Source organism: Drosophila subobscura, chromosome J (assembly GCF_008121235.1).
Source record: "Drosophila subobscura isolate 14011-0131.10 chromosome J, UCBerk_Dsub_1.0, whole genome shotgun sequence".
NCBI classification, from domain to species: Eukaryota; Metazoa; Arthropoda; class Insecta; order Diptera; family Drosophilidae; genus Drosophila; species Drosophila subobscura.
Window position 1 is genome coordinate 15,281,753 of NC_048532.1, and position 13,526 is coordinate 15,295,278.

Here is a 13,526-nt window from a genome sequence, read left to right on the forward strand (position 1 = left end):
GCCAGGAGATAGCTGCAACAGAAATGTATCTTTTGGGATTGTAGATATCTTACCACAAGCGCAGGAGAGTGCTGACTGCACAGAGGGGGAAGGTATTGCCCAAAAGCCATTGTAATTACCGGATTAGGGACACGTGCCGGCCAGCTTCCTTTTGACTCAATGCCCTCCGTGTGCACTTGGCTGTTTCATCTTTTGTTTACTCGACTCTGAATCCTCCTCTCCCCCCCTTGCACAGTTGTAAGCCGCGTGCGAGTCTCACTTGATTTAATCATAACTATATGCGATCTATCTAAGGCGCGGACAATTTGTATGCCCAACGCATTAAAAATCAATCAAACGAAATTAACAAGTTAACAATGAGGCAAAGACACAATAATGTGGGAAGCACCCCGGGCCACAGGCAGGATCTGCGACCTGGCACTGGACTCAATCATTGTGCAATTATACGACAATGCCGCAACGTTCCCTGTGTTCCAGCCATCCCTGTGACACATAACATAAAGTCAACGAGCATCGGATAGAGGGGACATGGACTGTGGCCATAGCTCGAGGGCTCTCGACTCATTTGCTTTGATTCTTTTTAGCAATTTGCGTGGGATTCAGGGACTCTGTGCCCCCGAGGATTCGATACGAATTCTCCAACCCCCCCACACAGAAACCATATTTCACGCTTGTTTCAGGGGGTTGTGGGTTATGTCCAATAACATCAAATAATCATTAGGTATTGCTCTAGTTTTATGACGCCCTTCGAGAAAGGGTATTTCGAATACAGTTAAACCATTCTTAAAAATAGATAAAAAACCTGAAAGCCAATAAAAATTATAATTTGTACTTGGATGAGGGAGAAACATGGGCCTGAAATGACTCTATTCTTTGGAATTTCATTTTTTAATTAACTCTCCAGTTGGAATAGTTTTTTAATTGATTTTCTATAAACAAGCATCTAGTTTGGAATTATTTTCTAAATATTTATCTATCTACATAAGTTTTTGTTGCTGTCCATTAAAATAAGAGCTTCCCCCCTCCAAATTTAATGGCTCTTTAAAGTGTTGCAAGGCTTATAGAATGTTATGTATGCGGAACCACTAGACCACGATCCACCATCCATGATCTATGCTTGAACACTTCAGCAATTTATGCGATGAAAAAACATTCATAAAAACTCACTCTTTTTGGTGTGTCATAAAAACTGGAACAGAGTGTCAAGCGGGTTTGGTATATGGTATGGCGTGTAGCACGTTCCACGATGGAACTTTGATTAATGTGAAGAGGTTTTTAAAAAAAGAAGAACACAAGCTAAAGAAAGCCAAGCACTATATTTGTGCAACTAGAATTCTAGTCCCAATCCTACACATTATCCATTGCAACCCACAGGAACCCCCGCATTTAGTTTCCTGTCTAATAAACCTTACAATTCTTTTGGGGTTCTGCTTAGCAATTTATGGGGCTGTGGCTGTGGCTGTGGCTGGGGCTACTGCAATCCACCCACCAGTTTGGGGCTACCTCAAATCAAATCTATGGCCGTGGCAACAATGTGGCGGCGCCTCGGCCATTTGCCAATTTTATGGCCCATCCCGACACACAATTTTCCGGTCGAGTGCGGAAATGCGCGCATCATTCGACGGCTGACGACTTGCGACTTGAACTGTGGCTGGGATTCCAGCCCAAGCTCGGATTTCAGGTTGCAACTGGAGACCAGTGCACCTTTCCAAATGCCATAAAATGCCTGGAAAAGAAGGGGTATCTTTTGGGTTCGTCTTCGTTGCGGTTTGTTGCTGCTATCAGCACGATGGCATCATTGTAATAGACTCTTCACAGTGCGCTTTTTTATGATGCTTACAAGCATTTCAACAAGTTTTACAACTTTTCCACTAAAAAGCCAGCCCCCGAAAAGTTGTCGGCCCACAAATCTTCATGGCGGCGCTCCCTCTCCGCTCCGCATTCAAAATGAAAATCCAAGAAGAGATCCGAGAACCGAGACAGACCAGAGAGACCTTCTTCTTGGCTGTCCCTGAAAAGCAAAAGAAATCAATTCGAAATGAGCCATTAAATGCTGCTAAACACGCGGGCATTTTCCACCGTTTCCACAGTTTCCACCGGTGGCTACGGTCCACCATCCGGATGGGTTCTGCCTCCCGACGACTCACCGGTCTCCAGTCATAAATTTCCAACAAAAGAATGTTAACCCAAGGCCTGAGAGTCGGCATCATCGGTTCGGCAGGTTTTTCTGTGTGTTTCGGTGTCGGTTTTTTGGTGTTTCGGTTTCCCGTTCGATAGCTGCAGTCCCGATTTCTTCTGAATAAATTAAAATTCAAATAAAATATCTGCTGCTCCAAACGTGGGAAATGTGTTCATCACCCTGCGGCAGAGAGAGATGCATTTTGGATATTTCTTCTTATGGCTTACTCGGGGTGCTCCCATCTCCAACTCCTTTTCTCTCTTTCTCATTTTTGTTATTTTAATTTGATGATCTCTTAAAACTGCATTAGAGCCAAAAAGCTTGACCAACGTAATGTCAATGATGTCATAATATCTGCCATAACCAAAAGCCAAAAAGAAAAGAAACAGCAGTCGGCTGTCTACCCTCATCGCACCTGTTCGGTCGTGTACTTTGTCAGCTAAGCATGACCAACTGATCTAATTAGGATATTATGTCACTTACTTGGAAGAGAAGATAATGCATTCGGGGGACAGGCGACAAAAGGGTGAGCGCAAAAGAGAAGCCAAAATTAAATGGGGAGAAAGGAAAGGAAAGAGCCAAACGAGACAGCCATGTGTCGCCCTTAGCGCAAAGGATCTTCACAGTCTTCTCTTTCCTTTGGGCATTTTGCCGGGATAAAAAGAAAGATAGAAAGGATTAGTGGATGTAGAGCGCTATCATGTGAAACTGTAGAGACAGTCTCCAACCTCTGCTGCATCCCAATCTCCCTTCTGGCTTATCTCTAAGTCTTCCCTTGTAAGTTGTCACCGGCCAACAGCCACTAGCTCAATGTAAGCACCCAGCTAAGCTTCCACTTCCACTTGCCCACATAGCCAGCGCTCACACCAGCCTCAGAGACTGTCAATCCATAGGGCAACAGCACTCTCAGCTCCTTTAAATTCCAGCTAAATATGCGCGGCCGTACGATAAGATTTTTCCGCCTTACGACACGACGATTCCCGTTCGCAGCTAGAAGGGAACAGCAGCAGTCCGGCAGCCAGGCAGCTCCCAATCTCAATCGCTGGGCCATTTCCATTTCCATTTCGATTTGGATTCTCATCTGGTGCTCACATTTGACATTTCGAAGCGAGCATATTTCTCTCAAGTCTATGCCGCATGGGCCGCCAAATTGGTATTAAATTACTCACTTTGGTGATAATCGAAATGGACACGACACGATTACAGCAACAACAGTGGGAGCCCAAAGGGGGAACAGTGGGAAGGGGGAATGGCTCTGCCATGGGATCCCACTGTGAACCAGTTCTTTGGTCTGGCCGGAGATCGTAAAGAAAGTAAAAATATTGAGACGCAGACAAGTTGAAAATGCCACCACATCACATTTTGAGCGTTTTCAAAACGATCAATTTTGTAGATAAGACAAGGTAGGGCCCATGTGTCCGTCCCCACAGTCGTTGGGTTCCATCTGCAGCAGCAGCAGCAGCAGTGGTTTGTGGATGAATCCCCAGGTATGCGATCGGAGGAAGTTCTGGCCGAACAACTACATATATTAAAACGGGGTAAAGTGTGTGAGAGGGAGGAGTGATTCGAGGTGTTGCCTGTCCTGTTCCCTGTCCTTCCACTGGAAGTCCGTTCAGCCAGGGCCCAGTGCAATCTCAACATGTGTCAAATTGGGCAACTAACTGACTAATCTCATGGACAAACAGACAAACAGAGGAGCAGTCGGAACAAGTGTTATTATTTATCTAAATGCTCGGGATCAAAACAATTCAACTGTCAAATGAAAGCACCCAGAAAGGAATCGAATGCAATCCAAATCCCCTCATCACATTCGTAGAATGGTGGCCCGAACGGAAATCCTATTTGCATTTCAAACATTGCAATCCAGGGACTATTAAAAACAAATATTTGTGGGCACTACAATAAAAGGAAAAAAAGGGCAAGGGATGTGGTTTAATGAGAGGGTTAGACTTTGGGATACTCATTGGTTTTTTAGGGGAGGTTTATTGAAGAATTTCTGTAGCTTTTTGGCATGTAAAATGTAATCAAAGTTGTGGTATTTATGAAGGTTCTGGAGACAGATGATTCCTGTACTTGTTGTCCGAATAAGAGAGAGAAAAAGGCGGAAAGAATACTGAAAAATTGAATTTATTGATATATAATAAAGGGAAAGGAGTTCTACGATTTGCTTCTCATACCTTTGAGCACTTCTTCCATGTAAAATATTATCATAAAGTCGCTTCCTTCGACCTGCAATGAAACCCAATATACCCTCATAATATTTCGCTGCTGGATAGCAACCAAAAAAGAAAAGGATCAAGGCGCGAACACAAAGTGAACATATGTATTAGACGGACACCCCTTTTGGCTGCCTAATCCTCCAGCACAGCAGCCACCATCCTGCAGCTCCTGTAGCTCCTGACTGACTCTGCCCGCACAGTGGACATTGGGAGTGGAATCCGAGCTGGAATTCGTGCAGAACTATCCCTGGCAGCGTTTCCGCCTTGACAATTTGTACAATTGTCGCTCAATTTATATGGTATGAAAAAGGAGGTTGAACGGTGGCTGACAGGAGGCATGTGGCATGAGGCATGAGCAAACGAACAACTTCCGATTACAACTTCATTTGTAAATGTTTCCTTCGAACAATTTTTATCCACACAAACACACACACAGAAACACAATGCCCTTTGGCACACGTGCCCCCGCCATCGCCACCAACGCAGAGGCAGAGGCAGAGGCAGCGGCCAGGCCAGGCCGCCTCGCCGAATGGGTTTTTGTTTGTAGTCGTCCTTGTCGAGGAGGGTGTGCGAGTGCGAGTCCCACCAACCCACATCTGTCAACTTCAATGAAGTGTCGAATGGGAAGTTCATCATCATCATCCACATCATCATCCAGAAATAGTTGCCGTTCTGATTCCATTCCTCAGAACTCGCTCAAACATTTTACTTGTTCCTTTCTGTTGTTGTTTCTTTTTTGCTGTGTTATTTGTTTCTGTTACTGTTTTTATTGCCGGCTGCTGTGCGGGGATTTGGCGAGGCCAGGCCAGGGAATTGCTGAGGCAATCGAGGTGTGGGAGTTACGTAAATTAAGCCTCTGGTGTATTTGGATCCCCCAGATTTGGCCACGCTTCAACTCCCTCCCTCTCTCTCTCTGTTACTCTCTTTGAAGGCTGCTAATCACTTTAACATACATTTGCATTGCATTTACACGCATTTTGACCCTCATTAATGACTTGCCAGCGCCGCCGTATAGCCCTAGGGGTAAGGTCCCTTTTTTTTCCCGATGGTTTGATGGTTGATGCGTAAGGTTGCGGGAGTCAAATGTTTGGGGTGTTTCTGTGGGTGTAATAACTTTATTATCTGCGATATTGTTTTACAACTTTTTATCTATTTTTTGTTGGGAAGTTCGTGGGGCTGGAGTGGCAGGGGTAAATGGGCTGGAAATCTATGAAAAATCGCAGAAAGAAAGAAGATTCCCTTACACATTCCTCAAGTGACATATTATTATAACTCTTTCAAGATCTTTACACCCTTGGCAACCCTTTTGCCAACCCATAATCTTCTCACTTCCCTTGCTGGTTTTATGGCTCAACTTTGGGTGACAAGTTTGCTGTGGAAACTTGAGAAATTTCGCGCGTTCTACGGCGCTCAAACAATGATCTGGTTGAAGGAGTTCCTCTTCCGCTCTTCTGACAGCAGTTTAGAATTTTTCGCTGGCAGCTGCCACATGCCTCATCCCGCATCCCTCTCTCTCTCTCTCTCCGTCTCTGTTGTCAGTGGCTCATTTCTATTCTTTGGGTATTTTCTTGGGCTGTTTTTGTTACAATTTTAGATTTTAGATGCGGGCCCCTGCTGCTGCCGCTGCTGCTTCTGAGTTTCATCTTTGAGTTTTGAGTTTTTTTTCTGCGCCGAAAAACTTTTGTTTACTTGGCAAATAGAGAGGAGAGGACTTGCAACCACCCACCCACTGGTGTAAGCAAGCAAAACCACCCACTCGAGGCACCCACTCTCAGCCACAGACAAAGTTGCCACATGGCTGCCAAAAACTAAGCGACTGTTTAGTTGTTTTCCCCCCCTGCAGACTCTGCCCCACTCTCCCTGTGCGCTTCCAGCAAAGTTGTGTAAAGTTTTTGTTGCAACAAAGTTTTTGTTATGCTTCCTGCTCGTTGCCAGTCGTTGGATCCGTTGTACTTGTTGTACTTTCTAGCGAATTTTTTCACAGTTGAATTCACAGAAATTTGTCACGTTTGTTATTTTTGCGAGACGAGAGTTTCGGGTTTTGTGTTTACCCAACTGATTTTGATAACATTCGTGCCACATAGGAAACCCATTTCGAGCAACTCTCTCAGCCACGCCCCGTGTGGAGCCAATGCGCCCATAAATCGCAGACACACGAGCATTTTGTCCTTTATAAAGTCTAATCCGCATTTATTTTATGCTCGGCTACAAATCGTCGCTTTAATAGTGTCACCATGAGTTATTGGAGCAGATCCTCCATACAATATTCCTGCTCCCCGATCCCTACCCCCTCCATATGCCTGCCACACTCTCTTGCTCTCGCTTTGTGCTCTCTTCCTTACACTTCTCTGTGGGTTCTGCCCCAACAAATAACAAAAATAAATGCATGCATTAGTTAATGTCCAGTCGTTGTCGCTGTCCCCAGTGCCCTGCCCTCTCCCCTCACACACTTACGCACATACGGAGGCAACAACGGCAACCGTTTGAGACGCGAATCGCAGCAGGATGCAGTTTATAAGCGAGCCGAATCGAGCATCCAGCCGCCCCAACCTGATGCCTCTTCGTCGTTGTCGTCCGTCGTCGAAGGCGGCGGCGTCGCTTAAGCCAATTCAAAACGGTGGCCGCTGATCTTCTACTCTGCTCTCCATCTCCGATTCCGATTGTGTTTCCCTCCTCAGGTCCAGCTGCAGCTCCATCTCTCCATCTCCATGTCCATGTGGAGCTTCCAACGGTGGACGTTGCTCGCGTATTACATTTCGCGCTCGATAAATCTCCGCTGCCTGCCCGCCCGACACATATTTCATATCAACGCAGATACTCCCCAGAATAGTGGTGCAAAATATGATATTTATGATAACAAAAGTTAGAGCTGAAGAGGAATTTGCTATAAAGAAATATAAAATAGTTTCGTACTGCATTCGAGGTAAATTCGATAGAAAATTTGAACTATTTTCCATTAAAGATTCAACTAAAGTTTTAGGCAAGTGACTAACAACTTGAACTCCTTAATTCCCTTCTGTAAATCATATTTTATTTGCCCCACACATAATTTTACCATTACCAACTGTAAGGGAAGAATTTGTTGAAGCTGTGGAATCTTTTCTCTGTTAATTCGAATGTTTTTCCTCAAGAAAGTGTTTCAGAAAGTCTATAAATCAATAGAAAATAAATTAATAGATTTCGTACATTGAACCTTTTCCCAAGAAACCTTTTCTGCCTTTAGCTTCCTGTAAGTTCCTTGGTAACATCGAAAAGTGTTTCCAATCTCCATCAAAACTCATCCCACTGTGCGTAGGAACGTCGCGCGGTTGCGCATCATAAAGCAAATTTCATTTTGAATTATTTTCTTATATTTTCCTTACTTATTCCAGCGATTCCAACACTCTGCGTTCTCTTTTTCTCCCCCCATTTTGCGCAGCTTGTTGTTGAGACGTATTGTGCTCCACAGAGTGGTTGAGCGGAGTTCGGAGCTCTCTGTGCGGCAGAAAGGTGTTAATGATGATCATCATTATAGTCATCATCATCTTCAGCAAAAGAATCAGCAGCGTATAGACTCTGTATGCCATTGTGTGTCTCTCTGTGTGTGTGTGTGAATGTCAGCTGCCCCATTGATGGGGCCAGAGAGACGTTCAGAACGTTCTTAAGTAAAATTTAGGAGCTTTTCGGTATCTGCTGTCTCCCGTGGGGGACTGTGCGCACTTTAAGTTGATTTGCTGTGGCGATCATAATTCACTCGGTGCCACGAAAGGATGGCCATAGCCATTGCCCCCCCCTTGGACGCGATAACTTAGGGATTTCAATATGTACGGAGGCAGCATGTCGGCATCTCATGAGTTGAAAATTGTCATAATTTATGAAATTAAACCATGAAAATATTTACTCATCAGTAGCTCAAAAGGTACAGAGTGCCAAGGGAGTAGCACGGGTCCCGCTCTGCCGTTGGGTTGCTTTGCTCATTAATTCAAAAAGTGAGGCAAAACCTCGAAGACAAAACCAAATGTTGTTGCGGTGGATATGTTGCAGCCACCCGAAAGTGGCTAATAAAGCAAATCTTGTTGACAATACTCGAAGGCAAAAGGAACTGCAGAACTCTGTCTGCATTTGGCTGAGCTCTACATGGAAATTTCGCCAATTAACACCTTTTAGCATGTTGGCCAAAAGACGACAACGGCAGTGGTCGATGCAGCAGAAGCAGCAGCAGCAGCAGCAGGAGGCGACAACAACAGCAACATCATCGAATGCGTTAATTAAAATTATACTAAAAGCGGCAACAGCCAGGGAGCAGCTGCTGCTGTTGCTGTTGCAAAGGAAGCAGCAACCATAAGAATGAGAAATGTGGCAACAGACAACACAACACACGAGGCGGCACACAAAAACATTCGCCTGTCGCTCAGCTATTAATATATATAAAAAAAAATGGCAAATATACGATTAGCCAAGTTTATTCTCTTGCGTACCCCTCTGCAACATGTTGCTGCCCGACTGGGGCGCATAGTAAATATTGACAAGCAGCAGCAACATATCCACGGCAGATTCGAACCGTTCCCGATCCACAGACTGGGGTGCCAGGAGCCAGAGCAACATGAATATCGCACCTTGTAAACTCATTTGCGCGTACGTGTTGAAACAAATGTTTGCGGGGGGTATGAGTAAGTAAAATAAAGAAAAATTGCCATCCAACAAGCCAAAACAACGGCAACATCAGCCAGCAGCCATTGGAGATTGCAGCGTGACACGAGTGGGGCCAGTTTTATGTAAAGTGATTTTTGTTTGGGATTTCACAGCAACATTTAAGGGCAGTGAAAGCTGCCTATGGCTAGACGAAAAGTTCACTCTAATGGCAGCCCCTGCCTCTACCCCCTTCTGTCATTTAAAGCTTTTAGGAGCCTACTTCTAGTCTGGTCACGCCCCCATCTTTAGTGGCAGAAAACAAACAGCCAAACAGCCAAAACAGTTTCGTTCCCTTGTTCCCGCTGGCAACAAATGTTGCATTGGCAATTGCCATAAGTCAGACAGAGCGCCCCAGAAGAAACTCCAACTGCAAGTTGCAACTGCAACTGCAACGGGCAGCGCGGTAGCAACATGGCCACGCCACAGGAGTGAATTTCATTGCATGCAGTTTATGTGCGGCCTAATGGGGATGTTGTTGTTGCTGCTGTTGCTGCTGCTGTTGCTGTTGCCCCTCCTGGTGATGGTGATGGGGAAGCCACCAGCAACACGTCCATCTTCATCATGGACAACGGGTGAGCTGTGCTCTGCTCTCCCGGCTTCTGGCTTCTGGTTCCCGTTCCTGATTCCCGTCTCCTTGCTGGCTTCTTCCTACGTTTTGCCCTGCTGTGCACTTGGCGTTTGTCTGGTTGCTGTTCTTTTTTTTTCGGCACCATGACACCAGCAGAGCAGCCCACAGTCCCCCCTCCCCACTGTCCAGCGATCCCCTCCAGCTTTATGCAAATGCTGCGTCTGCCACTGCCGTTGCTGCTGCTGCTGCTGCTGCGTGTCAATGCAAACTTTGCTGACTTGCATGCGAATGTTGCCTGCACAAACATTGAGGTGTACTGCCAAAGTTGTCGTCATACTCGTAGTCCGAGGAGTCGCCGCTTGTCGTCCCCAATGTCCGTGTTGTTTCTGTTGGTCTTGTCTTGTGCTGTTTGTGTTGCAGCAGCAGCAGCAGCATCAGGCAGCAGCAGCGGTTGTGGCTGCCTCCCTGGCTTGTTGGCCTGTGCGACCACAGCTGGGTGTCCTGGCCGCCACCGCCGCCGCTGCGCGTACTGTTAAGCAAACTCTGAGGCAAACGCAAAAGGCAAAGGGCAAGGGATTCCTCACATCTCGCATCGTCGAAATGGAAATTGGACTTGGCCCTGGCCCAGAGGATTGAACAGAAAAGATGCTGCCACAGTGCGTATCAGTGCTGCTAGAAAGTTGGGTAAATAAAGCAGCTAGAAGAAAGGGGATAATACCTGTTATAATTTCTGTGAATGTTGTATAATTTCCACATGCAAATCACTCTTAAGATGAGCATTATTCTCTTATGGAATCATCTGCCAAAGTTTCTTTAGATATCCTTCCCAAATGCTCCACTTTTTCTTTTTCTGGCTCTTTTTTGGCTATAAATTAACCAAAAACTCTCAGCACTGTTGTGCGTAAGTTGTCGATGCCTTGAAAACCTCTCTGTACCAGCTGCCCCCCCATTTGGTGTTACATTTTTACGTGCTCCAACGCCCAATGACGGCACACAGAGCAATGCTGCTGCTGATGAAGAGAGAGTGAGGAAGCCGGACAGTTGACCACCGGGCCAACGCCTACGCAGGCAAGGCAGGCAGTCGGAATGGGAATCTGCGGGGCCACTGCAGCATGATAAATGTCCGATCCCCTGCCTAGGTGTAGCACGGCTCTCGGTGTCTCTGTATACGTGACTGACAGCCGTGAGACAGGGGCTCAACCGAAGAGGGGCAGACCCAAGAATGTATCTCAGCTTTGGGGTTACCTTGTGGCTGTGTGTGTGGCGCCCCTCCAGGGAGACGCCTCTGACTGGCAGAAATAGAACGTGTGCCAGCGCGAGTCATGTGGTGAGGATTTTGGCACCGAGCTTTTTGCGCCCCCTCCAAAATCAATTAAAATGCCAAGCGGCATGAGTCACAAGGCACGCACAAGGCGGAGAGGAGACCCATCAGCGCTGAGGTTGGTCCTCAGAAAGTGTTGAAAGGCGAAGGCTGGACCGAGCCAGGCCTGGCCAGGCCAGGCCACCTTTTGTTTGGGACCTCCTCAAAGGCTGATCTGACGATGACGACCATGACGATGATGCTGATGATGCCCTGCGATGATGGGCCAATAGCCAGAAATTACAAAGCTTATTGGGATTGAGAGGAACAGACAGGGGGGGCGGGATATATAGGAACATGAAACGAGCGTTGAGTTGTGTTGTCAGTTGCATGTGGCATGGAGTACAAAAATTTGCATACCCAATCATCGAGAGGCAATCCTCACACTTGACCCCATTTCATGACTCCCCGGCACTCTGGCACTCTGGCACGTTCTGTAATCGATCATCAATGCTTAAAGTGGCCGCCGCCGTCGATGTTCATCAAAGATATACATATGTATATCTTCCGAGAGAGATTCAAGCTGCAAGATCAGAGGAGACCAACAAAGCGCATACCACAAATATCAATTAATTTCAGCGGGCCATGGCAGGGCAGGGCAGGGGCAGAGACTGGGACAGGGGCAGCGCGTGAAAAGGCCAAACAAAATCGTAATAAGTCAATGCCTCTGATGGACACTGAGACTGAGATCGAAGTTCCAGAACTTGAGACCTTTTTCACTGCCTATTGATAAACACAAATAATTTTGTAGCAGGATGGGGACGCTGTCTGTGTGTCTGTCTCTCTCTCTCTCTGCGAGTCACAATCATCATCAATCGGTTAAGAAAATATTTAACAAGTGTTTGAATGATTTTGAAAAATGATGTGCAGCATGTGCAGGAACAGCAACAGACCGACAGACCAACAGCTTCAGCCAACAGCCAACAGCTTCAGCCGCAGCCTCGAGACCAAAGTCGTCTACAAATTATTGCACGCGATCGCTCATTTCCAGCAGAAATAACACAAACACGGCAGCAGCAGCAGCAGCAGCAGAACCAAAACCAAAACCAACCAAGCACACGGCGGAACGGCGGACGAGGTGACAGGAGAGAGCCCAGAACAGGCACCGCAGAGGCCCGCTTGGCAGGCCAAAACTCGAGTTGCCAGTTGCCAGTTTCCAATCTTGAATGCGATGTAGATATAGCAAATAAGATATGGCTGGGGCATGTCATGAGGCTCGCGACTGTGAAAACATCTCAATGGCAAAAGTATCACATCATTCATAATTTCATTGCCGTAGAGAAGAGCATGGGATTGTTGTACACTCTCGTCGTATCATGGGGATCGAGATCGAGATCGAGGGAGGCAGGGCAGGGCAGGCAGCAGAGGTGCAGAGGCACCACAGAGCACCACTGGGAATTGAGTTGTTGTACCTTGCCACGAAAATCTCTCGCTTCAAGTGTTGAATGTTTGCTCAAATAACAACGATAACAACAACAACAACCAGGCAGCAGATCTCAAGATCTCAGATCTCTCTCTCTCTCTATCGGTCTCTCTCGGGAGATCTCTTTGGGGGCGCGGTGAAATTTGACAAATGAACCGAAGAAGCCGGAGACCAAACAACACAAAATAAAAGAGAGAAAAAAACGTATACGATATGTATAATAGCAACCTACTGATAGCAACCGTGTTTTCAAGTCTGTTGCCCCGGAGTGATCATTATTAATGATGACGATTTGTTGATATTTTTGTAACGTGCTGTGGAAAGCCTCGTCTTCTGGCTTCGTCTGCAATGCGATCGCACAATTATAAACCAACAACAGAAATTACAAACAAGTGCAGTGCCCAGACCAGATCGGACCCTGTTGCTGTCCTCTCTAAATGTTCAAGTCATTCCATACCCGCCTTCTCACATTCTCAATCGATCCCAATAGGCATGATCATCATGATGATCTTCCACACACAAATTGCTTGATCCGAACAGCTGCTGTTGATGCTATGGCTGCTGGCAGGAAATCTTTGCATAATCTAGGCTTATAATTCAATTAATACTCGCACTCGTCCCTCTCTGTGCACTTAGCGCCCAAACTTGGAGTGCAACACTAGAATGCAGCCACATGACTGGCAACATGAGTGTCCGTTCGGGCCAAGTGCAGCAGCAGCTGGGGAGATGAGATGACGGCCAAGAACGTCGTCGTCACACTGTCTGCTGCAGATACTTTAGTTGATCCATCGGTGAATGGGCACAGGTAGAGGCAGAGGTACAGATACAGGTTGATGATGGAGCTGCACCGGAAATCGACTTCGAGTGTTGCCCAAAGAGATCGTTTGAGGCATTAGCATTAGCAAATGATATTGGGAATGAGAGTGAGCGAAGTATGTAGGGAAAGTGAACCAGTTAATCGACATAATCCCAATTTCGTATGTATAAAAAATGCATTTAAATTTCTTTTATAAAATGTTTTTTCCATTCATTCTTTTTAATTGATTTCGGTTCATCATTTAATTGTATTTTTCATTATAATTTGTGTTAACTAAATGTTAGTTTTT